Below are 25,826 nucleotides of genomic sequence, written 5' to 3'. Positions count from 1 at the left end.
GATAGAAATCATTAATTTGTTAACAGGTAGACGGAAAAAAAACCTGAAAAACAAAAAAATCGAAAAAAAAAATTCCCCGAAGGAATCGTGAGTCATTTGAACATGTCCTGATCTCTTCCCAAAAATGTTCCGAAGCCGATGATTCGCCCGTCCCCCCCCCCTCAATTTTTTTCGGGAAAAAATGAAGGTGCAAGGGGATAAGGAAAAAAAAGGAGGGGGGTCTTCTTCTGCCGATTATGGAACGAGAATAGCGGACCACTGGGCGGAAATATGATGATTATTATTTATTTTTTGTCTTCCTCCTATCTTGTTCTGATGCTGTCTCATATCCAAGAGCCCCTGCTGGGACCATCAGGCTCTCTCTGTGAGACATCCAAAGAAAACGATACATCATTCGAATAGCGCCGGTGTTTTTATTCGCAGCGCCGCAGCCGCTGGCGACGTGAAATCAGGTGGATGATGATATGAAAGGAGAACGTTCGAAATAATTTTAGAATAATCTTGAAATTCAAGAAACGAAATTTTCTTTCTTTCTTTTTCACGTGTGTTGTGTATTTTTGCGTTTTGTGTCGGGAATTCTTGGAACCTGTTTGCACATCGTCTAGGCACTCACACACACGTGATCTTTGATAATAAAATCAAAACCGGAGCAAAATTTACCGGCATCTGACTAACGACTCAGCCAACAGCCAGTTAACAATTTCCATCGACACGCGAAAAAGAAAAACAACAACGGAATGATAAATCAAAAATGTTGAAAGGGGAAAGTGAAAACGACGGTCGGATCTATTATAATGATGATGATGCGGTCTGCGGGACGATCGCGGGACACTCTCAGCAGCTTCTCCGAGAGATGAGATCCCACAGCAGAGACCTTGAAAACTAGTCAAGTCTATTAAACTATGCACACACCACACAATATTGTATCGTAATTAATGTTTTTTTTCCCTTTTAACATCCGCCGGAGCTTGGCGGTGATGAAATACACCCACGTCTGTGTGTGTATATACATATCTGGTAAGTTTTTCGCAGGATATATCTAGAGTTGTGCATGCAAAGACATTGCGTGACTGGTTAATCCCGGCAGAAGCAGCAGCACTTACCGTGATCATCCGAAGGAAGAGAAAGAAAAAGAAAAAAAGTTTCCCGTGAGTGCTGCAACCCCGCCATCTCACCGTCTCTCCTATAGTATAGAGGGAGTTTTTCCCACGCACATCGTTGATAATCGAGAGACATATAAATATACTGTGTGTGTGCGTATAAACACAACGGAGGAGCAGCAGCAGCGCCAACAACAAGGAAAAACGAAAAAAGACTCACTTGCTTCTTCTTTTTATTTTATACGACCCCGTTGGGTTTTTTTTTTCAAGGACCTGGAAAAAGGAAATGATACGAGAAGGAATAAAGACGAGTCTCCCGCCTCCGTATATCTATCGTTTTCGTCGTCGCGAAGAATAACTGACGTCGGACTTGAACGACGCACCGACAGCTTAATGAGTTGTCGTCCGCCTTTTTCCTTTTTCTTCCTTCCTCTCTCTCTCTCTGCGTGTGTGTGTGTGTGAGTGCTCGTTTTGGAATGCTCGCCGAGGAGCTCGTTTTAGGTAATAAAGTTGTTATAGACGTGACACTGCTTACAGGACAATAATACTGCCTGTCAGGGCCTGCTCTATGAAAAGGGCCCAGATTTGTGGATATGAGGGGGCCGTGCTCTTTTTATACTAGACCTATATTCGGCCCCAGCAGACGATATAGTCCCAGCACAGCACACACAGACTATACTATTATGGTGGAAAACCTTGGTCTTTTGTCGAAAAGAGACCCTTCGTGCTGTGTCTCGCGCCCCGGCTTAAAGATTCAACCACTTCTTCTTCTTCTTCTTGTATGTATATTTATTCCCCCCTCTCTTTCTCTATTCTCTGACTGTCGTTCGTGCCTTCCAGTTGCCCGGTTTCTTCGTTTCCGCGAACTCTTGTCCACCGGACTCGGAGAGTCTCGGCGAAGCAGATGAGACTAGACGTTTCATCTTTCGGAGAAAAATAATTCGGGAAACAATGAAGAATTTGTGTGCCAGAGAGAGAGAGAGAGAGAGAGATGTAGACACTAGACAGACTTGTTGTTGTTGTAGTTGGCTTATTTACATTTAGTAGTTGGTTGTCCGCACGGAAGAAGAAGAAAAAAAAAATAGTTTGACGCTCTGTTGTTGTGCTGTAGACCCGATTCGATCGCTTGTCCGTCCGACAAGTTGGAGGGCCTTGCGCCCATCACGCGAGCGGTAAAACGCGCCACGTTGCAGCACTCTCTATCCCGCCCTATTCGCGTTATTTCCATTATACATGACGCGTAAATATGTAGAAGTTCAAGCGCGCTAAGTTGCCGGCCGCTCGTCTATTTGGTGTCGTCTCTATAATATGCCGGGACGGACGAGCTAGCGCTAGGTGTTTTTTTTCTTCTTTTTCTTGGATTTTTCTTGGAATTTTGCGCAGGTACGGCGACACGCGAGCACTTTTCTCTCGACCCGTTTATTTCATGCCGCGTAATCGTTTGCATCCTATTGAATATTGCGCTTAAGGCTTTATAGGCACAGCCTGTTATTCATAATGCAGCAGGTCCAGTCACCAACTTTTTTGGCCAGTCCTCTCGCTCTCTCTCCCTCTTGCGCATTTCTTTTTTTTTTAAGGTGCAGTGTATACCCAAAGTTTTAAACGCCAGCCTTCCGTGTGTCTTTCTTATCAAGTCACGTTCATTTCTTTTCTTCTTCGTTTTTTTCGTGTTCCTTTTGTTGGAGCAAAACTGGCAGTCCCGTTGGTTTTCCCCCCTCGCTCCCTTTGTGTCTGTGTAACGACCCGTCGTCTATCCAGCAGGTTAGCTGCGCTGGAAAAGAAAAGACAAAATTTGACCGACTACTACAGATTCTATTGCCTCTCGCAAAATGCAATCACGGCGAATAGCTGCTGCACTCCTCCTCCTGTGAGAGACATGTATAGGATTGGATCGGATTACAGTATAGATTATTATTATTGTCAAATTAGTATTACAGGCAGCAGGCATTTCTCGGCAACCGTGGGTGTACTTACCGGCCCGGCTTTTTACTTTTTTTTCCAAAGAAAAGAAGAAGAATAAAAAAATCTACTTCTCCAGCCAGATTTCCCTCCCACCGAAATAGAGTGCAATGAAGATGTGGATAGTGGAGAGGAGGCGGATGGAAACGACGACGTTTGGGTGGCCAAATCCATCCATCCATCCATATAACCATCCATCCATCCTGAAAAAGCTGGCGGTCTTGTAATTTTTGTTTTCTTCCTTTTTTCCTGTGATAGGAACGTACCAAAAAACTTTTTTCTTCTTCTTCTTCCTCTTTTGAGCATCTCTGCTGTCTAACGGGAGAGAGCCCAGTCCCAGGTTCCAGGGTCCATAGAAAAAAGCAGACAAGAGGAACAGTCCCATCTGTCGCCGGCTGAGTGATTGGTCCATCTGTGCACGTTCCTTCCTTCCTTCCTTCCACCCTCCTCTTCCAACCACCCAGCAAAACTTGCACACCCCGCAACACTCGGGCGCTCCATTTCCTCCTCCTCCTTCTATTTAAATGAGGAATTCCTCGCTCGATCGTCTCTAGGTCTGAGGGACACACACAACGACTTGGACTCGTACGGAATCGGGGGAGCAAAGAAATGAAATAAAATAAGAAAAAAGGGAAACACTGAATGTCGTCCATATATTTATAGACAGGACCCATCTCCATTTCGGTAATGAAAAGAGTCGGAATCTCCCTCGTCTCTCTCTCTTTATCCGTGCTTTCGCCCGTGTGCTCCAAAAGAATATAAGAATAGTGTAGATGGAAATAAAAAAGAAAAAGCGGATTGTGTGTGTGTGCGCGCGCGCCAGCCAGCCAGCCAGAGCTCTTTTGATATTATTGTAATGTATTCATCTTCGCCTTGACTCTATAGTTGCGCCCCCCTACTGGAAAGGAAGAAGAAGAAAAAGAAGAGTTTGTCTTGTCCATTCATCATGGATGCCGGAATATAAATGGTCGGGTGCCCCTGTCGTGAGCGTGTCAGAATTTCCACGTAAATGAACCCTGCCGGATAATATAGTCGAAGAAAGACGATGCAAGAGACGCGAGTTGTATTGTGTTGTTTATATATTTCAAGCATTTGGCTGAAAATGCTGGCGGTTTGTATGCGCATGAATATTCGGTGCGCGGACGTGGTGTTGCTGGGCTATCTGGGCGAAGTAGAAGAAGAAGAAAAAAGGGCGTCGAGTTCAACTGTGACGTACGGCCGGATTCAGAATGTCTCTCATGAATACAACGTCGTCGTGTAACAAACCGCGGCAGACGAGTGTGGACAATCTTGAAATCCAAGGGATTAAATGAAGATGCGCTCGACGGCCACCAGCCAGCGACCAACGGCGTCGCTGCTGTCTATTTGCGCTGATGTCATCTCGTTATTGTCTATCCGCACCGCATGTGGTTTTTTCCCTCTTCTTCCTGCAGACAGCAGCGTCCGTTCGTCCGACACGGATCTCCCATCTCCTGACAGCCGTGGACTGTGTGACTTTCTGATCCAATCGGCAATGAATGAATCGTACAAAATATATATACACCGTGGTGAAATCTAACGTAATAAGCCCCTCGCCAAATTCGAAAATAACTTCTTTTTTTAGCACCGCTGATTTGTTCGCCCGACATGGGCAGAAACGACTTGCAGACCGTGAATAGACGCTTTTGTTGAGTGGTGGGTAAAGAAAAAGATCGGGATCTTGCGTGGGTTTTTTTAAGAAATTTCATTCAGGACGCGAAACAATTTGTCAGTCGGCTGTGACGTCAAAATGATGGAATGATTTCTTAGCCGCAACTTTGGTATTTTTTTCACGCGACAAAGATGACAACAGCGGAGGAACGCACAATTTCTCTTGGCAGTCTAACAAGCTCGAAACCCGAATACTCACGTAAAACTTAAAAAACTAGAAGAAAAAGAAATGTGTAAAGATGTACGACGACGAGAGCACGGTAAGTATATATTTAGATGGGAAGAAAAAGACGCACAGAGAAGAGCAGAGAGAGAATGATGCATGTACACACAAAAAAGAGGAAGTAGTAGGGAGACACACAACAAGAGCTCGACGAGACCTCATTAAGAATTGCAGGGAATCATTATTCAAAAGACCGGGACCAACAAGGGAGGAAAAAAGAAGAAGGAGAAGAAGATGCACGACTGTCTTTTACCATTTGTTTGCAACATGTGTGTAGTACAGAGAGACGGTTGGTGACGCGTCTTCTCGCTTAGTGCACGAATGGAATTCAGTGGGATGACATTTCGACTAATTGGCAACTCTCTCCGCCTGCTTCCCCCCTTTTCTGCTTCAATTTTTTGTTTCCCTTCTATTTTGTTGTTGTTCGTTGCGTTTCCCGGTCAACGAGACAGAAAATGGGGGTCTGTCAGTCACCCGCAGATGCAGAACAAAACGACAGCATTTCAAAAAAGAAAAGGAAAGAAAAAGAAAAAAAAAACTAAAAACAGAATGAAAAAAAAAAATCAAGTGGACGGTAGTAGAATAGGGGATTTTTTTCATTATGTGTGTATAAAAATAGTACATTCGGTTGGGAGTTTTTTTTTTTGTCTATTTTTTTGTTTAGGGGCGACGCGGTTATTGTTATTTAAAAAAACTGAATAGACGAGAAGGAGGAGGTTCCCCCAATTTTTTGTTGTTGAAACGGATGTGTATCAAGTACACGACTCTTTATATACATAATAGTAGCGACAGAAACAGACAGAGACGGTCTTCGTGGGGGGAGAGAAATATTTTTTAGAAGCGCTTGCATTCAAATCGACTGCGCGCACGCCACTTCCGATCTACTCTTTTGACTCTTTCAGCTCCTCTTCTATACTTGGCAGCCAAACACTCGACGAACACACACATACAAAAAAAAAGTTTTGGGAACTGTCCTCACCAGAAGCAGCTCATAAGAGGGGCCTCTTCCAAACTCTTCTTTTATATTTAACCACAGTATGGTTTTATTTTTTGATTGTGTGTGTGTGGTTTCAGGCTCTTTGGCATCTATGTAGATATCAAAGACTGGCTCTGTAGTAGTAACGCCCATTTCTCCGCCCTTGTTCATATATATATCCTCATCTTTCCGTTTCTCTCTCTCCTTATAGCGATGGTTTCGATGTCGCAATCCAATCCCTGGAATCCTTTGGCTGGCCATATATTGATGCGCGCGGTATTTGTGATGCCGAAGAATATAAATTACACGCACAGCACAAACTGGCCGGCCAAGAGTGGGGCAGGACAGATGTCTTCCGCTCTGTAATCAGGTTTGATGCTTCCTAAAAATAGCCGTGACTCGCGGTGATGGATTGCGCCAACGAAACCAGTTCAAAAACTATCGGTCGGCCGGAGAGGGGGGGGGGGGGGGGTTGCGGTGGTTTTCTAATTAACGAACTCGTTGAAAAGATATCAGGAAATGATAAACAGGTATACGTCAAAGCCTTCCAAAAACAAAACCCGTATGAATGGCTCGACCGACTTAAAGGAATTATATATACCAAATCAAACAAACAAAAAGGGGCTACACTGAGATTTACATAAAGGTATTTGATATGTTGAATCCATTTGCCAATGTTGCCCTCTCCACCTTTTTTTATAATTCCTTGGAATCTAAACATGACAACGGGACTGCTGTGGCGTTCAACCCGAATAAGGCTTCATCCGAATTAGATTCATCATGCGCCTTCGCTATATAGTTCCGCGCAATGTTTTTTTCGTTGCTTAATAATGATGATGATGATGATGATGCCATTGTGTCGATTTCAGTCGTTGCTATCTGTGGGCTCCGGTTCATCCGTTCACTTTGTATGTGCACTTTATATCCCCCCCCCCTCCCGCCGTGTAGGACATGCGATATGTTTTAGCAGGGGGAATCATTTGAAAACATGGAAATGCTATTGTATGTAGATACTAGATAATATAATACCTCCGAACGAACTGTTGGCTAATACTCGCCCACTCACCGCTCCTCTTAGTTCTTATATTATTTCGTGTGTTTTTTGTTTGTTTTTTTGTTGTTGTTGTGTGCCCTATCCCCCCAGGCCTCAGCAGCACTTGAATGGAAAACAAGAAGAAGAAGCGAGTGTAGTATAAGTCTCTCAAATTGAATTAGTCGTAGACCACGCCCCGTTAATCCTAATCGGGTCTACAGTCCTGCTTATACACAACAACAGCACACACATAGTGCAGTAGAGTTGCTCCCAGGGAGAGAAAAAAGAAATGGAGAGTTTGAGGAACGGCGACGAGGGGTGTACACACACACACACAACAGGGAGCGATGCCTTCGTCGTCTTGATTAATCAGGTCATGTGAGTAACTTGATGGGAGGCAAAGGGCAGAGGGGGAGGAGGAATATGATCAGACACAAGTTCAGCCTTTCGCATGTCGTTCGTTTTTTTTTGTTTAGTTGCTTTCTATACTTTTCTGACTTATTGTTGAAGTTCTCCAACTCTCTTTCTTATACTTACGAACACACACAAAAATACGCAAAATTCATGATTAACTCGAATTACTAGTTTCAATGTCAATAAAGCCGCTGCATGTATCCAGTAGACCTAACTACATAGTGCAGGCTCAACAACTTCTTTAGTATAGGCTGTCGTAGCCTAGTGGTTAGAGCGTCTGGAATAGTTGAGAATCCGATGATGTTGGTAACGGTACGTCTTTCAGTTCTCCTCCATAGTAGGAACTATGCCTCTTGAATTGACTGTAAATTGAAGCCGAAAATGCCGGTGACTAAGTGCCGAAATGAAACCGGCTCAATTCTAAATTGAAGCCGAAAATGCCGGTGACGAAGTTGCGGAAATGAAACCGGCTCAATCTTACGGTAGTAGTACCCCTTCGTATACAATAATGTTGTTGCTGTTAAGGCATACAAGGAGCGTCGCTGACAATGCTTGATATCAAGGATGTAAATTTGTACCTTAAGGCGTATTGTACCTGAACTGATATTGGATTAACAATTGCGGTTTTTTTTAGTCAATAAAGAATTACGATTTATTGAAAAAGTAATTCAATTAATATTTATTTTATCGACAAAAAAATTTACTCTAGTCTGTAGTCAAAGAAGTTCATCAGTGTCAGTAGTTCAAAACCTTGAACTCGCAAAACTTTTTTCAGTCTCGATTTAATTTCTTTTTATTTATCATTCGGGTTAGAAGGTTCCTTGGTGTAAAAATAATAAAATTTCAAATTTCTTTCATTTTACTTAGTAAATTTTTTATTGAAACGCATTAATTAGTATTAGTGCTACAGAAGAAGTGAAACAAAAGTGGTTGCACATGGTGACCTTATTACGGAAGAAGCCGGTAGCCTTATACGTAAGCAGTATAGAACCAACGTCCTTTGCAACAGCCTTCGGAGAAATAGGCAGAAATCTATTTCAAAAGTCCAATTAATAATATCTCGCATCATCTACGAGAGTCGTAATCAAAGGGCCTATTGAAACACGGCCACATAGATGCCACATGACGAACATTCGGTGTTCCGGTACTTTCGATAATATACATTTGTGCCCCTTCGATATTGCGATTGATCTTTTCACCGTCTAAATTTCGACAATTTGCTTAAAAAAATGTTCGAATCATATCGCATCGTGATAATCATGTCGTCATGTGAGTAACTTGATGGGAAGAAGAGGGCAAAGGGGGAGGAGGAATAGGATCAGACCCAGCAAGTTCAGCCTTTCGCATGTCGTTCATTTTTTTGTTGTTTAGTTACTTTCTATGTTTCCGACTTAGGCTATTGTCGTCCTCTCCCTCTCTCTCTTTCTTAGGTTATCCCGGAAGGATTGGAATAAGGGGCTTGCGTAATCGCGTAATGGCGCCTGGTTTTGAACGAAAATCACTGCGCATATAAAAAGAACGAAGGGACAAAAAAAAAAAAAAAAGAGAAGACACGGAAAGATTGGGGACCATTTTCTTTTTGAGACGTCGGGTGCATGGGGGACTCGATTGCGACTTTGATAAACGGCTTTCGATTTCATCTATTCGAGCAAGTGCAAAGGAAGGGACCATCCGCGTGCACTGGACCACACTGTATAGACGGCGGATGGACGATCGAAGATATTTCATTCATCGAATCGTCCAGCATTTGCTCTTTTCTTTTCTCTTGTTCGTCCTGCGATACGCTCGTTGATTGAGTGCGGCCGTGGTCCACAGCGCAGCCAGATGGGCCAGGAGTTTCGTCTACAGAGTCAAAAAGCGGAGAGGGAAATAGAAAATGAAATGCATCCATTTGTTATAGTCCGGTCGATGTGCCAGACGGCCGGAGGGGGGATCCCTCGACAGGCGTTTTTGCGGATAAACAAATTGCCGACATCAGTCGACACGTTTTCTAACTTTGGGGGATATGTATGTAAGTCTGATGCTGGATGCTGTTTCAGACGTGGGGGTTTTAGATACCGTAGATTGGAGGGGGGGGGGGGACTGTCTGATCTTTTGACTGAGAACGGCCCGTCTCTCTGTGATGCCCATATAGCTGCTGCGCTATCGCGGGGGTTTGGCCGCCGTTGGCTGTGTGTGAAGAGAGACGAACGAGAGAGAGAGAAGAAGAAAAGACGAATTCTCGGAATCATTGGGGCCATTTCCGTTCAGATATTTCAATCTATTCTCCACGCTCAGTCGAGAGAAGAAGAAGAAGAAGAAGAAGAGAAAAGTCATAGCCACACAGAGTTTTGGTGCTGCGCGGCTATCTCGTATACCGAGCGGAGACCTTTCTCTCGCTCACCACTCGCTCTTCCTTTCGACATTTACAGATGGACCACTTTGACGTGAGATATGTCTCTGCTGTTTTCGACCCTGTGCTGCTATACGCGCCAGTCCGTTAAGAGATGAAAGTGCTGTGCTGCACAAACCTCTGTGTGTCGCCCACACAGTCAATCCGGGCCGTTCATATGATATAGACACTTTCAGGGAATTTTATCTGCCCTGTCCATCACCAAGTCAGCTGGATGACATCATCTTCGCCCCCACAAGAAAATTAAAAGATATTTTTTTATTTCACCAAAGTGCTATAACTAAAGAGAAGCCATTTTCTTTATTTTTCCGTCTTCCTTAACGAAAAAAAAAAATGTTTCTATTTTTTTCTCTATCCCGGATCCATTTCCATCCACCCAAAAAAGTAACGATGCAGCATTTTGGCGGAAGCCATGTGATGTCTCTCCGTCGAAGGCCTCCTCATCCGTTTCCTACTGCGGCAAACAGAAAAAAGGAGGACGGTCAGAGGGGGTTGAACTGTGTGTGTCTGGCTAATTAATTGACAGCGGCGTGCTGTGTCGCAATGAACACACCGGCCATCTGTCCGCTCCAAGGTTTTTTTTTTTTTATCTTTTATAATTTTTCTTTACATGGCGCATTGGCATGGTCTCCGATGACTCGATCCATTTTGTCAGGAAGACTTAAGTTAAAACATTGGCCATTGGCGTTCTAATAAAGGCAAAACGCGCGCAGGAAAAGATGAAAAGAAGAAAAAAAGAAAGTGGATTGAACATCATTCTCTCTCGCCTCTTTGTTATGATGATTGCGATGATATGGCGCGGCCTCGCATCCAATCAACTAGATGGATGCTGAGAGGATACACACACACAGTGTGTGTCTGTGTATAAGTATAGAGAGCGCGTTGAAAAACGGGTCGTCGAGAGGGTAGAAGAAGAAAGAGACTGATGGATTTTCCAGCGGAGAGCCCCGTCAACCGCGACTACTCGACCACGACCACCTCTATATATACTAGACACCACCGGCTTGTGTGATGCCAACGATGAAAAATGAGAGCCGACAGAAGCGACAGCAGCTCAACGACTTTAACAGCGGACTCGTATTGATATGGCCCCGGCTCTTTCTTTCTTTCTTTCTTTTGATTCTCCCCTTTATTTTTTGTCTATATCGGGGCGACACACACACGAGTCCGGAATTCTTCCGTTTTTCATCCGGCCGCCGCCCTATGGTTTAGCATCGATGTATATTTAAGAATATAAGGAGCCGAAAAAAAGAAGAAAGAAAGAGAGAAAGAAAGAAAAAGATCGTCCTGGATAATGAGCTGTTTCTTTTTCTTTCTCAGTGACCCCGGAACGAAGCTGCTGCTGGGCTGCTGCTGGGCTGGGCCGTCTCTATACGCTTGAGAAGACTTTGGCCCTTAATGAGGGAGGCTCATGTCACGCCGGGCGCGCGAGAGGCAACAACACCAGGGCAAACTGATGGGCATCAAACTGGTGCGATTCATCTCAAGTGAACGCGTTCGACTCATTCTCTCAGCTCTAGTCCTCCATCCATCCATCCGCTGGCTCGTTGTTGTTGTCCTCTCTGCCTATAGATCCTAACTTTAGAAATAAAGATCAAGCTTTCAACGTGGCGGAACACGCCCACCGGGAGCTCAAAAAGAAAAGAAAAGAAAAAGAAAAGAAAAAGAAACATCCGTTTTTCGGTGCGCCTTGGCTAACTGGAAACAATCCATCAGCAGAAACGGAACGGAACAACAACAAATTGTTAAATGAAAACCTACTTTTCTCTCTCGCTTGGGGTAGTATATGGAGAGGAAAAAAAGGTTTCCAATGTTCTTCTCTCCAGCAGCGTCGTGTTGCTGCTCGCCTGTATCTGTTTTGTCCTTTTTGTTGAAAAACACCGCGATTTTGACACGTTTGAACTGGCCCATATTTGCCACACGTCCGACGAAAAAAGAGCTGAACTCTAACCGGAGTCAAACAGGTCTCGAACTATTTGCAACCGGATATCCAACATACCAACTCACAAAACTGATGGATCTTGCAGATATTTCCCCCGTCTGGTTTTGCCTTTTTGGGTTTCTGGTTGACAAAAATTTGTTTTAAACAAAAGTTTCCTAAATGAAAACTGTATAACAGCAGCCCTGTGTTAGAGATTGCTGCTGCTGCTGAGCTGTTGGTCAGTTCCAGATGTCCAAGGAAAAAATATCTGAGAGCTGCCGCCGCCACCGTCGACCGAGCTGTTTGTATTTCTCACAGTTTGCAGTTGTGTGCGAAGAGACCATCAGCCATTCACCACCACCAGGCCAAGTCATAAAGAACAAGGTGCATTTTGTGTGTGGGAGTTTTGTTGTTTGTTGTCCAGCCAAAATCAAGGGTGGGAAGAAGAAATCTATATATTAGAAAAGTCACTGAGCTCTCCTCGACTCAGAGAGAGAGATAGAACAAGTGCTGACCCAACAGTTGCCCAAGTCTTTTTCTTATTCTCTCTCTGTGTTTCTCTCGCTGGCCAGTGTTTTATGACGGCGCGGCCCTCCCCATCCGACGAGTCAAACTAGCGCCCAAAAGTTTCTTGATTTTATTGGTGGCGGATATATAAGGCCCCTTTAAGAGCGGAGACTATACGAGTAGATATAAGATGGATGGATGGATGGATGGTGCTGGGGTCAGCCAGTGGGGACTTTTTCCTTTTCTTTTTTTTCGGGGGGACACTATAGAAATCGACCACCCACTTCCACGCCCGAATGTCGAAATAGCCTTTTCTCCGGCTCTCTTGTGTTCTCTTCTAACGCGCATTGTGGAAATCCAGTGGGAAATGTAACACGCTCCTGTTATTTGCCTTATTGTTTCGCCTTATTGACAAAGTTTTCCCCCCTTTGGCCCCCAAAAAGTCATCGAAGCCCCTCCAATCTTTTTCTCCCTTTTTGGCTCGGCTGCTGAGACTGGGCCACTTCCATATTCCGCACTATAGATACAACCGCACTCGCTGCTCTAATACATATGCGCATATATAGGTAGTAGGCATGCAGCGCAGCAGCTATACTGTGGCGCACTATATTTAATATCCATTCCAATCTAGGGTGGGTGGGGGGAGCATATAGCTCTTGGTTTGAATGATGTTTGCTCCAGCAACCCAACAACCGGTCGTCGATGACTGTTTCAATTAAAAAGGGACTTCAAAAGAGACCCCTCCGATACTCTCTCATCCTGCTCCCATAGCATCCGCATCTCTTTTTCCTAGATATATATATTCGACATTGTGTATATACCTTCGGTCCGATTCATATTTGAGAGCATCCGCAATTGGATGGTCCCGAAACGCTTTAGGCTACTCTTTTGATCAACCGACAAACAGCAGTGACTCTCTTATTAGATGGGGGAAAAGTCCTACAAATTGCCCTCTCTCTCTCTCTCTCTCTCTCTATTCTTTTCTCTTCATTTGCCAGAGACTTCTTCTATAGACGAGTGTGTGCGTGTGTTTCTGATGTTGAAAAAGAAGAAGAAGAAGGAGAAGACTGTGTGTAGATAACAAAAAGAAGAGGCCAAAAGTGGGCGACATGGGCACAGCGACGACGCAATCTGTTCCGGACCTTCATTTTTCACGGTCCTGACTGTTTCTTCTCTTTTACTTTCCTTTAGTAGAGTTCTCCTTTTCTTTCTATTCTATTCTATTCTCCATTTTCACGATGAGGATGAGGACAATTCCGTGTGTGTGTGTGTGTGTGTGTTTGCCGGATAGCCTCCGTCTCTTTTTTACTTCTTTTCTTTCTTTCCTCGAGGAGTGAAGGCTCGTAAAAATCGAAGAGAGCTGGACCGGACAGTTTGTCCCCTATACATATAGAATATATAGAATATATATATATATATATATCCCCTAGACCTATTCTCTTCTTGTTGGCAATGATCCCAGCCTATTTCTCGTGTTCCATGTCACCCAGTGTGTGTCCTCTACCTTAGTATCCAGATCCCCTCGCTCGCCTTTCACAGCAGCGAAAAACAACGACGGAGCAGCAGCAGGTCAACTGAAGCGGAGGGAAACGTAAATGGCAGTGAATAAATATCGAGGAGGTTTGTGAACCATTCTAAAGACGAAAAGAAAAGATAGAGAAAAAGAAAAGGTTTTAGCGCTGCTGCTGCTGCTGCTGCTGTAGCAGCCTACATATAGGATTTGTCTACTAAACGCTTTAGAAAAAGGGACGCTGGCCCTTTTTTCTTCTGTCGATCCGCTTTTGTCACGCTGCCCATCGATTGTGTGTGTACTCTCTCTCTATATTTTGGCCACTTGAAATTCTTTCCAACTTCCTTTCTTGACTGTATACATATGTATAGGGGGGGAAGCCAATTCAGCGATTTTATTTTTCTTTTCTTTTTTTGGTTGAGAGGACACCCTGGAGCGAGACCCTTGGCCAAATTATGCTGCGCTAAACTGCTAACGACTGGGCAATCATAATCAATCAAAGATAAGCTTCTAAAAACAAAAAAGAAAAGAAAAATCGATTCATTATATTTCCTTATTTCCACGTGTAGAGACACACACACATTTGCGTGGGCCTATATTGTCTCCGGTCGCTGACGAGAGGAGAATTATTTCCACGCAGTTTATTTCTTTAATACTTTAATGTTTGCCGCGATGCAATCAGAATCATGATTAGGAAATCCTCTTTTTTTTCTCTTTTTCCTTTTGAGAAATCAATCACAAAGAGATGGCCCATTGTGATTGGCGATAATGAAAAATAAATCTCCCAGCCCAAGAAAAAGAAGAAGAAGAAAGAAAAAGATGGGACGTGATGATGTTTTTTAAGTATTATCTTATTCATCTTCTCCCCCATCAAAGTCGTACCGTATGTAACCAACTTTTTTTTTTATTATTATTTACAACAGAATAAAGGTTCCCCTTTTTTTCTTCTTCTTCTTCTTCTTTTTGTAGCCCACTCCACTATACTGTCGGGGGCTCTCTTCTCTCTCTCTTTCGAATTAGCGTCGAGATGTTACGGCCGCGCCGGTGCTTTTAATGTCATCGTGTCATCTCGTGATAGTGTGTAGTGTGTTGTCCTCTCTGTGTGTCCTGCTGCTGCTGCTGCTGCTGCCTTTCTTCTTCCTTTTTGTTTTTATATATTTGACTTATTCTTTTGTTTTTCATGGTCCCTCTCTGTTGTCCCATGATAATAGCCGAATTCTCTCAGTAGTATCTCAACGGGCCAAGTCAGGCACACACAGCGCTGAAAGGAAATGATGATATAATATTGATGGAGAGAGAGAGAGAGAGGAAGCCGCTATGCGCCATATGTCACTACATTCAGTCGCTAGTTACTCTAGGGCTATGTAGAAAATGAGAGGAAGCAACCGCTCACTGCATTGCACAGATAGGTTATGGACACAGGTAGAACAGATATTATGTCCTGGAAGTAGGGAAAAAAAAAAACATTGAAAGGTTTCAATTAACAACTCAAAGACCAGCCGCTATATGCGGCCCCCCTAAAAAAAAATGCCTTAAAAATAGATAACAATATTAATAAGTTGGAAGGAATGAGGTAGATTGAGCCGATCCGATCCGAGTCGGTATATATACAGTCGGGTAATAGGAGACGTATAGCGGTGTGTGTGTGTGTCTGTAATATCGCATCACGCGCTTGATTGGGTCCGATAATATAGGCCCCGATAAAACACAACCAACAACAACTGGAAGGGGGGAATAAATAGAGAAAAACAAGGGTTGTGTGTATATATACAAGACACAACTTAGCGAAGCAATGAAACCTCTTTGTTGACGTACAATCTCTTCTAGCGGAACACAAAAACAGCAGTAGAATAAGAAGAAGAAGAAGGAAAAAAGAGAAAGCGACGCAAAAGACGATACGAATCTTGTGATGGTAATCCTAACCGTTGATGGCCCCTTTTCTGTTTCGGTCTCGTCCAAAAACAGACAGACAGCGGTAATATAGGGAAAGAAGAAGAAGAAAAAAAAATTAAATTAAAAGGCCCATAGCAGTAAAGCACTGCGTGGCTATTATTTAAGTAATTAAACTCGTCTGCATGTTCCTTTCTCTCTCTCCCCTAAACGGCAGCTCCTCCTTCATTTTGAAATTGCATTTTGACCATGTGTGGTTTGTTGATGTGTCTATACGTGTACGTGCGTTGTGTGTCCAAATGAAATGAAAGTACACACACACACACATCCAGGCAACACAGCGACGTGTGTGTATGCCTCCTAAAAACAGAGAAGAGAAGAGAGAGAGAGAGAAAAAACAACACAAGCAGCAAAATGCAACACAGGCGTAACGTATACTATAAGATATCTATACGCGTTGTGGGTGATTATTTTAAACGATCGGCGACGACACAAAAGACATGCCAACGGACCTCCCACCGAGAGCTCACCGCCGGTCCACAACAGTCACGACACAATGTTTTCATACCTTCTTTTGTCTTTTTTTCCTTTTTTACCTTTAGTCCTTTACACAGGAGAGAAGAGGAGAGGGGGGTTGTCCTTTCTCTCTATAGTGATGAAAATCGTCTTTTGTTTTTTGGTTGTTGTTGTAAACTTTGTCTTGTTGTATAGGCTTGTAGACCAAATTTATTCAAAGAGTCACACAGTCTGATCTTATTCGCCCCCATTGTTTTTCTCTCCACCTCGGTCTCATGTTTGAGAGATACAGGTGTGGTTCGAGTTATACAGCAGATATCGTGTGAATGGAGAGGAGCGGCTTAAATATTTTTCGTTGCGTATATTATCTACAAGACGTCGAGGAATGTTTCCGACACCTGTTTCTCCCAGAAGAGCCCCGATCGTCATTGTGGGACCCTCTTATTTCTGCTTTGGAAATTCCGGGGAATTTGGGCTATTTCTATTCTCCTTCATCGGTGATGAAATGAAACTCAATTGAATGTTTGTTAATGGTCATAAAACATGGTTCATTTCATCCCCATGGAATCTCTCTATTCCCCCCCTTGCTGCTTTTATTCTACCCCCTAACGTATAATAAAAATCTCAAGTCAAAGTATTGGGGGCCTCCGCTTTTTGGCTTGGCCCCGTATTTTGTGTGTCGTTACGATTAGGACGACTTGTAAATTGGTGGGGTTTGGTCACTATAGTCATTGACGATGATATGCTGAAAGGACAGGGAGCGACCAGCAGGGACTGCAGCCTGGATGACAGCGGAGACGATGAGGTTTCTGACTGAGGTTGACCTCAAACTAGCTCCGAGTCCCCCTCTCTCTCTTCGCTTAGTAGCGCGGCTCAGGTCCTCAGGAGAGAGAAGATCAAGAGTTAAGAGAAAACATATAGGAAAGGGGGGGTGGGGGTACCCTATGGTTTAGTGTAGTGAAGGACAAAAGAGGAGGGTCTCCTGAGATTGGCGATCCAGCAACAATATTCAGAGGAAGTAGGGGTCTCGTCTCGTCTCTCTCTCACTGTCAAGCTATTAACTCTCATCAGTCATTCAAGTTGCTATTAAGAGGGAAAAGATAGACGGCCCCTCCCCCACCACGACGGCCATCATCATTCCACCGAATCGACCAGACCGAGCCACACACACACACACACACGGAACACGCACTGCTGCGTACGAGGAGGAGAAGAAGAAAATATACCGCGTGATTGTTGATGGACAAGCGGGACCGAAAGCGCATCTCCATGACTGCTGCCTTTTCTTCTTCCTCTTCTCTCAAAAAAAAAAGCGAAAGGGAGGCCGACATTTCGTTCCAGGCTCCTGAAATACACCACAAACTTTCCGTTTCTTCTTCTTCTTTTTCACCCGTATAATATACAGGCCCACACATCCAAAGAAAAGGAGAAGTTATATATACAAATACAGAGACATCAGAAGCTACTGTGATACGCCCGTACCGAATAACAAAAGAAAACCATAGGGAGAGAAGAAGAAGAAGAAAAAAAGATTCCTCTTCTTGTATTCCCCATTTTTCTTTTGTTCGAAGGTATATAAGCGAACGCCAACACCACCAGCGACTCCACCGGAACGGAGATAGAGTTTCTCACGCGCAGCGCAAATCAACAAAACAAATCCCAACGAACTTCTGTCCGCCAATAAATAATAAATTATTGAAAGAAAAGCGGCAAAGAAAAACAGGATCACCTGGACGCTCGATAGCGTCGTCACTTGTGTAAATAATTCTAACCCCCCCAACGATACAAGAAATCAATAGCGAGAGAGAGAGAGAGAGAAAAAGAGATTTTCCGACTGTAAAAGTGATAGAAAACCAACACGCAACGTCCCGTGTATACGTCAGTTAGTTATGTGTGTGTCTAGCGGATAAAAATGAAGGGGAAAAAAATCTATCTGTCGGCATAGGACACAGGTCTAACAATGCAAACGATTCAACACCTTGACGTTCTTCGCGCGCGCCCCACATTTATAGATAAATATGGCTCACAATTTATATCCTTCTTCTTCGTTCGTTTTTATTTTCGTTGCAACAAACGCAAATAGGTTTTCATGACAATAGCGACGAAAGACAGACTTCCGGACACCCTCCACGTCCACCGAACCAGGGCGCTTTTTTTTTTTCTTTTTTTGAAATGTATAGATATATATATCCTCCTGACAGCTATAGGGGCATAAAATGTGTATAGGGAAGCTCAGAAAAATAAAATAAAAAATATAAAAAAGACAGGTGCTAGTTTTTTTTTTTTTGGAAAACTGTTGGATTGAATTGGCTTTTTAATACCATTTCCTCTCTTTGGCTTATGTACTATAGCGTAAGTGTCTCTGCTCCATTGTGGTATTTTCTACAGCACTCTTTTTTCCCCTAGCTCCTCTACATATCCCCCCCAAAATATGTTGATACAGCAGTATAGATGCATATATAGTAAAAGCCCCGTCTTATATGTTTGAAATAACAAAAACGTTTTCTGTTATGTGTGTTATACCCCCGCTGTCTGAGGTTGAAGAGAGCGCAAAAATCACAGGTTTTTGTGTTAGATATCCAGGTGACAAGGCCTTTTATCTTTTTCATTCGACTGCCACAGCAACACTTTTCTTTCGTTGCCCCTTTTTCAGCTTTTTTATTTAGTAAAGCAGGTCGTTCCAGCAGTGGAAGTGGGGAAACGCGCAGAAAGTGGCGTTTAAGTCGCGACCAAAAATTGGTCGAGATGGAAGGGAAAATCATGGTGGTCTTCTTCTTCTTTCCTTTCTTTCCCCTCTAAATAGAAACGGTGACTGTGTAGATCTCCTAACTGGAAATGGATGGAACCGCGCGACACGCTGAATACCACAGTCAGCAGTGGCCTGTTGGCTGCTGTCACAATCTTCTCTTCTCTCAAGACGGTACCTCCTTCTCCTCCGCCTCCGAGTTCCAAAATATGCCACACAGTCTCACCTTTACCTTTTACCTACCGTCTGACCATCAACTCTCCTCCCATTTTCCCCCCATTTTTCTCAAGCCTTTTTTTTTTCTATTTTGAGAAAACAAAAAAATGAAGGGAAAAAATTGTTATTTTTTCTTTCCCAAAAAAGAAAAAGAAAAATTTTCCTTTTATCTGTGTTGAATCAAAAAGAGCGCCGCGCAGCAGAGACAATCAGTGCTGCTGCTGCTGCTGGTGGTGGTGGCGGATGATGGATTGGCTTTAAAACGGTTTTCTGTTTTCCCAAAAAACAAGAAAAATTTGTTGTCGAGATGTATCGAATAACGCGGATCCTCTCCACCACTCTAAGCTGATGATGGTGCGGTTGTAATGTGGTTGGTCATTGAGCTGTGTACAACTCGGCGTCGTCGTCGTCGTTCGCTATATCCCCACTGTTTAGTAATCGTATATATACTAGTACCCTACATATATAGAGTAGTAGTAGAGAGACCAGCTGGCCTAGGCTGGGCACCCAAAACTCAATGCTGTGCAACAAAGAAAACCAGGGGGGGGGGAATGTTGTATGGAGGTTCTGACATAAGAGCGAACACGACACAATACCGCGCTTACAACCAGCGATCCAGCAGCAGCCCTGGCTAGTGATGTACAACAAGGAGCGCATGTAGACCTACACGCACTACCACCATGGCCACTCTGCTGGTCTGTGTGTGTATGGGGAACTAGACTGACGGACATAAGTAATACACAGCTCTGTGAGATCGTATTACGAAAATCAGCTTCTTATTACGTGTGTGTGTACGCGCGTCTGGAATAAGCAATTGGCCTACTCGCTCTCTCCCTACAGCAGCAGCAGCTCCTAGATTCTTTTATTATTTCTCTCTCCTCCTCCTCGTCTGCTGTGTTCTGTTCTGTGTTCCTTTTGTGTAAACGTGCGCATAGTGCGCGGCTTTTCTTTTCGGGCTCCCTTTTCTTTTTCTCGGACTTTTTCTCTTTTCTAGTATATAATAATAAAAATGCTCAGTTGCTGAGGATTTCCTTTAATATCGTATCAGCACAATGTCCAAAGTTGTTTTTCTTCGAAACGCCATTTCATCAAAGGTCTGAATTTCGGGCGGGTGTGTGTGGCCGAAATTGTTTATTGGTTTCCGATCTCCAATTCAATCAGGCAATTAGAAACGATGGCAGTTATTCTTTTGAGATTGTTTTCGTGGTTCCCTTTTACGACGGGGACCAATTATACCGCGTCTCTTTCCATTTTCACCCCTATCATTAAAATGCAGAAGAAGAAAAGAAATCGAGGAAAAACGACGAGGCTCTTCGCCAAGAGTCCTCGGGAGTCGTCCCATATAAAAATATAGCGTTCAACACTCTCCTTTCGGCTTTCTTATATGCCAGAATCTAACACACGAATAAACACGTAACAAAGAGATGGAGAAAGCGAAAATCCAATCAAGTCGAATCCCTATCACAATTGAAGGCAAAGATCAAAACTATTTCCGCTTCTTCAATGGATCTTATCTCGAATTCACGCCACTGCAATTGAAAAGGAAAACAGAAGATGGCCGCGCATCATCGCGCTCGTCTGTTATTTTCTCTGCGGTTCTATTTTTGCTGTTAGATCAAAAGAGAAATAAAAGTCTGAATAAAACACATCGCCACTTTTGAGTGGGGCATCGGGAGCGTTCGAAAATCTACGGTTGAGGAATATAAACGAAAGAAAAAAAAGTTTCTAGTATAGAGAGAGAAATCATATAATAACAATAATAACTGGGTCCACAGCGGCGGCGCCCGAGTCCATTCAACTGTGAAGGCCGTTGGAAGGTAGTTGCGCCTAGGGGCATTCGGAGATCTTTAACCACCAGGCGGCGCTTGCGCACAATGAAACATGGCCGAAGAGAGTCGGAGGAAGGGGGACCTTTTTCTTTTCGATATTAGAAATACTGGCAACGTCGTGCTGGTAGCTACAAGCGACTTTCAGTGTCGAATCGCTTCTTCTCGCCAGTCGCAGCTCGTCCACACGGGCAACAACACTGTTGCTCAGAGACTTGAACAACTTTTTTTCCGAGTGAACACATTTTACCCCACTGGCAGCTGCTCTTTTCTTTTCCAGTGTGTCATCGGAACTAACGAAAAAAACAACTTTTTTTTCCTGCACGCGTCGATATTTCTCCTCAAGTGCTTCATCATCCGATTTGGAAAATAAAATTCAATCACCAGAACTTGTTCAAAAGGACTAAAAGAAACACAACAGACACAGCAAATTGGATTCAAAAAAGTTATTATTCTTTATCTTTTTTAATTTCGCCAGTTTGTGCTCAGTGTGTTGGTTGATAGTGGTGGTGGTTGGACACATCCTCCTTCATATCAAATTGAAAAAGAGCGTTGGGTTTTTTTTCATTTTTCCAGTGAGTGTGTCTGTGTGTCGACAAGTTTTCTACACAGTGTGTTCGTGCGTGTGTTTTGTGCTGCTGCGAACTAGTGTTTCTTTCAGTTCCCCATTTTTACCCCTCAAAACGCCGGGAATATCCATCGAATCGTGAAAGAAACAAGTCGTTTTCCACGAAGAGGGACACCGTTTTCCAAAAGCATCTCCAGTGTGAATCTAAAAGGTAAAAAATAGAACGAAAGAAAAACGAAACGTATTCATTTTTTGTGTGTAATGGGGGTTAGAAAAACGTGCCATAAATTGTCGAGAAAAAACGAGTTTAGACGGATTTTTGGCTGCCATGTCTACTACTGAAAAAGAGATAACTTTCTGTGTGTGTGAAGGGAGAAGAGAACATGTAATATCGATGTGACTGTTGAACCACGTCGAGGATTTTCCCAAACCCCCCCAAAACGGAAAAAATAAAATAAATCGGTTGGTGTGTGTGTGTGTGTGTGGTTGATGTGTAAGGGAATCGCTCTGTTTAAAAGGCATCCGTCCCGAAAAGCTCTCTCTCTCTCTCCTCTAGCTCTCTGCGAAGAAGAGAAATGCGTGTGAGAGAGTTTGTCTTTACCACTTCCTGCCAGATCGTCATTATTATCATAAGACATAGCTCCACATTTTGGCTATACCAGACCCCAAAGAGGGCCATTGCCAGGGGTAGTAGTAGTAGTAGACTCTGGGAAAGAAAACACAAAACAGTCGGCCAGCGATATGCTGCCGATGGACTTTGACTCTTTTTTCTTCTTTGTCCTTGTTGTTGTTGTTGTTGTTGTAGTTGGTAATGAAAGGGACGCTGTGAAATTATACATTCCAGGGGTTTAAGAAGAATCTCGGAAAATCCTTATTTTTTCGGCTCATGCATCAAAGTCGTCATCTCTTTGCGCGTCACTTGTGCCTGTGATTCAACCCGTTCAAGGTAATCGCTCAACACGAAAACAACACGCTGCTGCTCCGCTCTGTAGCCTTTTGTAATAACAATCAGAAAGGAAATCCATTGGGCGCTTGCTCTTTCCTAGCGTTTATCCTCCTCAGCAGAGAGTAACGGGGCATTTTTAATTGTTTTACACACAGCAGTCGGGAAAAACTGACGACACACACACACACACACAGAAACGAGTTGGAAGACAACGTACTAGTAGGATATCTTTGTCTTTCTTGTGTACACGTTGAATGATGAAGCATCAGGCCGCTTACCCAGAGCCAAATGTGTCCGTTGGCTTTGAATCTCTTCTCTCTCTCAACCGGACATGTCTTCCATCATCTTTTTCTGCCTGTCTCTGCGTTACTGCTCCATCTTTTTCCATACAACACATTTCCTTCTCCCAGACTATTTAGTACTTGCGCTCTTATTGTCTGCCCCTTCCGCTAGGTGCTTTTGTTTTGTTTTGTTTTTCCTCTGTACCTTTTGGGTCGAATTGAAAAATTATGCAGATGACTGCCCTTCTTTGGGTTCTCTGCGCATTTCCCCCCTTCTGGTCTTATTATTGTTTTGGGTTTCCTTCTTTTTCCCGAAAAAATAAAAGACCAGCCGGATTCTTTTCTACCTGTAAGGCCCGAAAACGCTTCCCACCTGGCGGAATCACGCTGCCCTAGTCAAGTTTTTTTACTTGTTATTGTTTGATCAAACGATCAACCATCGAAACGATCCTCGTAGTTTATTATCTTTTCGACCATCTGGACCTTTTTTTTCTTTTTTGATAATACAAAACACACACACACACACAGTTTACAGTTAAAGGGGTGTTTAAAGCCCCAACACTCAGCGGGTCGTCTCTTTACTTTCTTGGGTCCTTTTTTACTTTGATGATCCTCTGGGACGGGAGGGTTTCCGTGACATATCACAATGATAAGTGTTGAGTCTGTGTGTTTATTATGGTCACTAGTCACACAGCAATGGGGGTAGATATTCCAGATTTTAAATGTCTTAGTTTGGTCAACGAACGGTCTCCTTATCCAGCTACCGGATGCTGGATAATCGTTCGGAAAATCCGTCTTAACTTTGTTATTATTATTTTTTACCTGGAGAGAGATAGAAAAGGGATTTGTCTTAAGGGTCCAAAAGAAGAAGAAAAAAGAGATAAAAAGCTGACGCACGTCACAATATATTGAAAAGGAACGGTTCCTCTTGTGTGTGCGGATGATCATTAAGAAGAAGAAACCTTCTAGACCGTCTTTTCAGATGGTGGTGGTGGTGGTGGGGGCATATTTTTTTTTGTTTTGTTTCTTTCCTCTTTTCTTTCTTTCTTGTCTTTCTCTTTTCTTGTTTTTGTTGAAAAAACATTTGAATCTCTCTGGAGAGAAAGAAGATGCGGCGTTGGGGGCAAAAGGGATGGGCCAAAAGGCCAGGCGATACGGTTCCCCCCAGCCACTAATGGAATCGCTCGTTCAGCGAGTTAACGATCGATTAGATCTTATATTATTTATATATATATAGTATATACCATATAGATGTGTGTGTGTGTGTGTGTGTGTGGTGTATATATCTACCTTCTCTTTCTTTTGAGGTCTTTAGGGTCTTCCCTTTTCCTCTTTTTGGCCTCCAACTCCACAGATAGATTTTTAATGGGCAACTGGGCGCTCCGATAAGATGTGGACCGCAACCATTTTCTGGGACTATAAAAAAGTTCGCCTTCTTTTTCCCCTTTTTTACTCGAGTGATTAACAGCTGGAGCACAAACGTCTTTTGCTGAGCCAGCTGAGAGTCTTAGATGTCGTTTTAGCACCGATCATCAACTGTTGAGCTGGATTATCGATCCAGTGAACGATGAAGAATCCGCAGAAAAAGAAAGGAGAAAAGGAAGAAAGGACGGTTCCGCTAGCCGTTATTGAATAGTTCCTGAAAGAGTCGAGGACTATTGTTGAGATCGAACCGTGTCCAGGTGGAGGAGAATGGAATATCTAGTACGTACGTAGACGCATTCCATCGGCGCCCTCTTCTCCTCCCGACACCTTCCCCCCGTTTTTCCCCCTGACTCTTTTTCATCATCCAGTTCTACCATTTTTCTTTTTCTTCTTTTTTGGCATCCGAGGGGAAGAATGGCCTCAGGAAGGTATAGAAGAAGAAGGAAGAAGAGAGAGAAAGAAAGAAAGAAAGAAAGAAGAAGAAGAATATTCTTCTTTTATCAAAGTTGTACCTGGAGGCATTGGGTAGGAAAGGCACAGTGCCAGAGTCAAGGTAGATAGGTCTTTTATTCTTTTTTTTTCTTCTTCTTCTTCTTCTTCCCCCCACACTAAAGTTCTTCCGTGTGCGGCCTGGAGGGTTCCACGGCAGACTTGTGTCTGTTACACACGCAAGACCCCCTCCGTCCTATCTTTCGGCTTCAATATGTGTTTTATATGAAGGGAGCCCCACCGTCGCACACTAGCTAATATAAGACATTCGAAAAGGGAAATCAACAACACCTTCATCCACACACACACACACTCACGTAGGACACGCTCGGAAACAAACTAAATCAAAACGCAATCGAATTTCATTTCTCTTTTGTTTGCTGCATTTCTATTTTTTAAAAAAATGTGATAATGACGTCGACCTTTTCCTGTGTAAAAGGTCAATCGAAAATTCGGGTTGATTTTCATTTTTTTTTTTTTTTTATCTGGGTAAGAATAAAACACTCCATCCGGCTCTTTCGGTCTCTCTTATCTCTCTCTCTGGTGTGTGTGTGTGTGTATAAGTGGGAGAAAAGGAGGGGGGTGGGGATGGAGAGAAATGATGTCATTTGACTTGATTACTCTCCCTCAATGTGTGCGTGCGTGGAACATGGAAACCAACGAGTCATGACCTTTAATGGCGTCGAGAAGCGAAGAAAAGAAGAGAGAAAAAGTCTTCCATTTTCCCGTGAATGCATCGCCCTTTTTTTTTCTTTTTCTTATTTTCATTCGTCTCCTCCTTCGTCCGTTTTGATGGACTGGGACGAGTCGACAGAATGACGGGCCACTACTACCGACCAACCGGCTCTCTGCTGCCCATCGTTCCAGTCAGCAAGGCAGCAAGAAACAATCATAGATATTTTCTAGCAATTACCGGGGCCCCATATCCATGTGTGTGTGTGTGTGTGTGTGGGTAGTGGATTCAAGTCGTCATCCGCTCGGCGCTCTCCGCTTTCTGATGAGATCGATGATGTGACAGTCTCGTGCGGATTGGACCGTGAGTTTTCCTAGCCAATTATATACGAGGGACCCTCTCATTGTCAGCCGACTTGTTTGATGCCAGAGCCGTTGTCTGCCTACGTCCCTTGTCCCCCGTTGTCTTGTCGTCTTATCCGGTCCTTTTGATGGACAACGGACATTGTCCACCGCACCGGCCAAGC

At 43.5% G+C, this 25,826-nt stretch overlaps 1 protein-coding gene across 2 annotated transcripts in view; it reads left to right on the top strand.

Annotated features, from left to right (window-relative positions):
* The first annotated feature begins 21,058 nt into the window (after positions 1-21,058).
* LOC124209743 (plexin-B-like) overlaps positions 21,059-25,826 on the top strand; it is a 35,614-nt gene continuing 30,846 nt past the window's right edge. The window contains exon 1 of one of the 2 annotated variants that reach the window (XM_046607898.1): positions 21,059-21,697. The gene's annotated coding sequence lies outside the window, so the exon portion shown is untranslated. The remainder of the gene's footprint in view (positions 21,698-25,826) is intronic. The other variant, XM_046607897.1, reaches the window with a different exon arrangement.

The sequence above is a fragment of the Daphnia pulex genome, chromosome 12, assembly GCF_021134715.1.
Source record: "Daphnia pulex isolate KAP4 chromosome 12, ASM2113471v1".
Classification (NCBI taxonomy): Eukaryota; Metazoa; Arthropoda; class Branchiopoda; order Diplostraca; family Daphniidae; genus Daphnia; species Daphnia pulex.
Note: the sequence above shows the minus strand (reverse complement) of the source record. Positions and strands in the feature narration are given on the sequence as shown.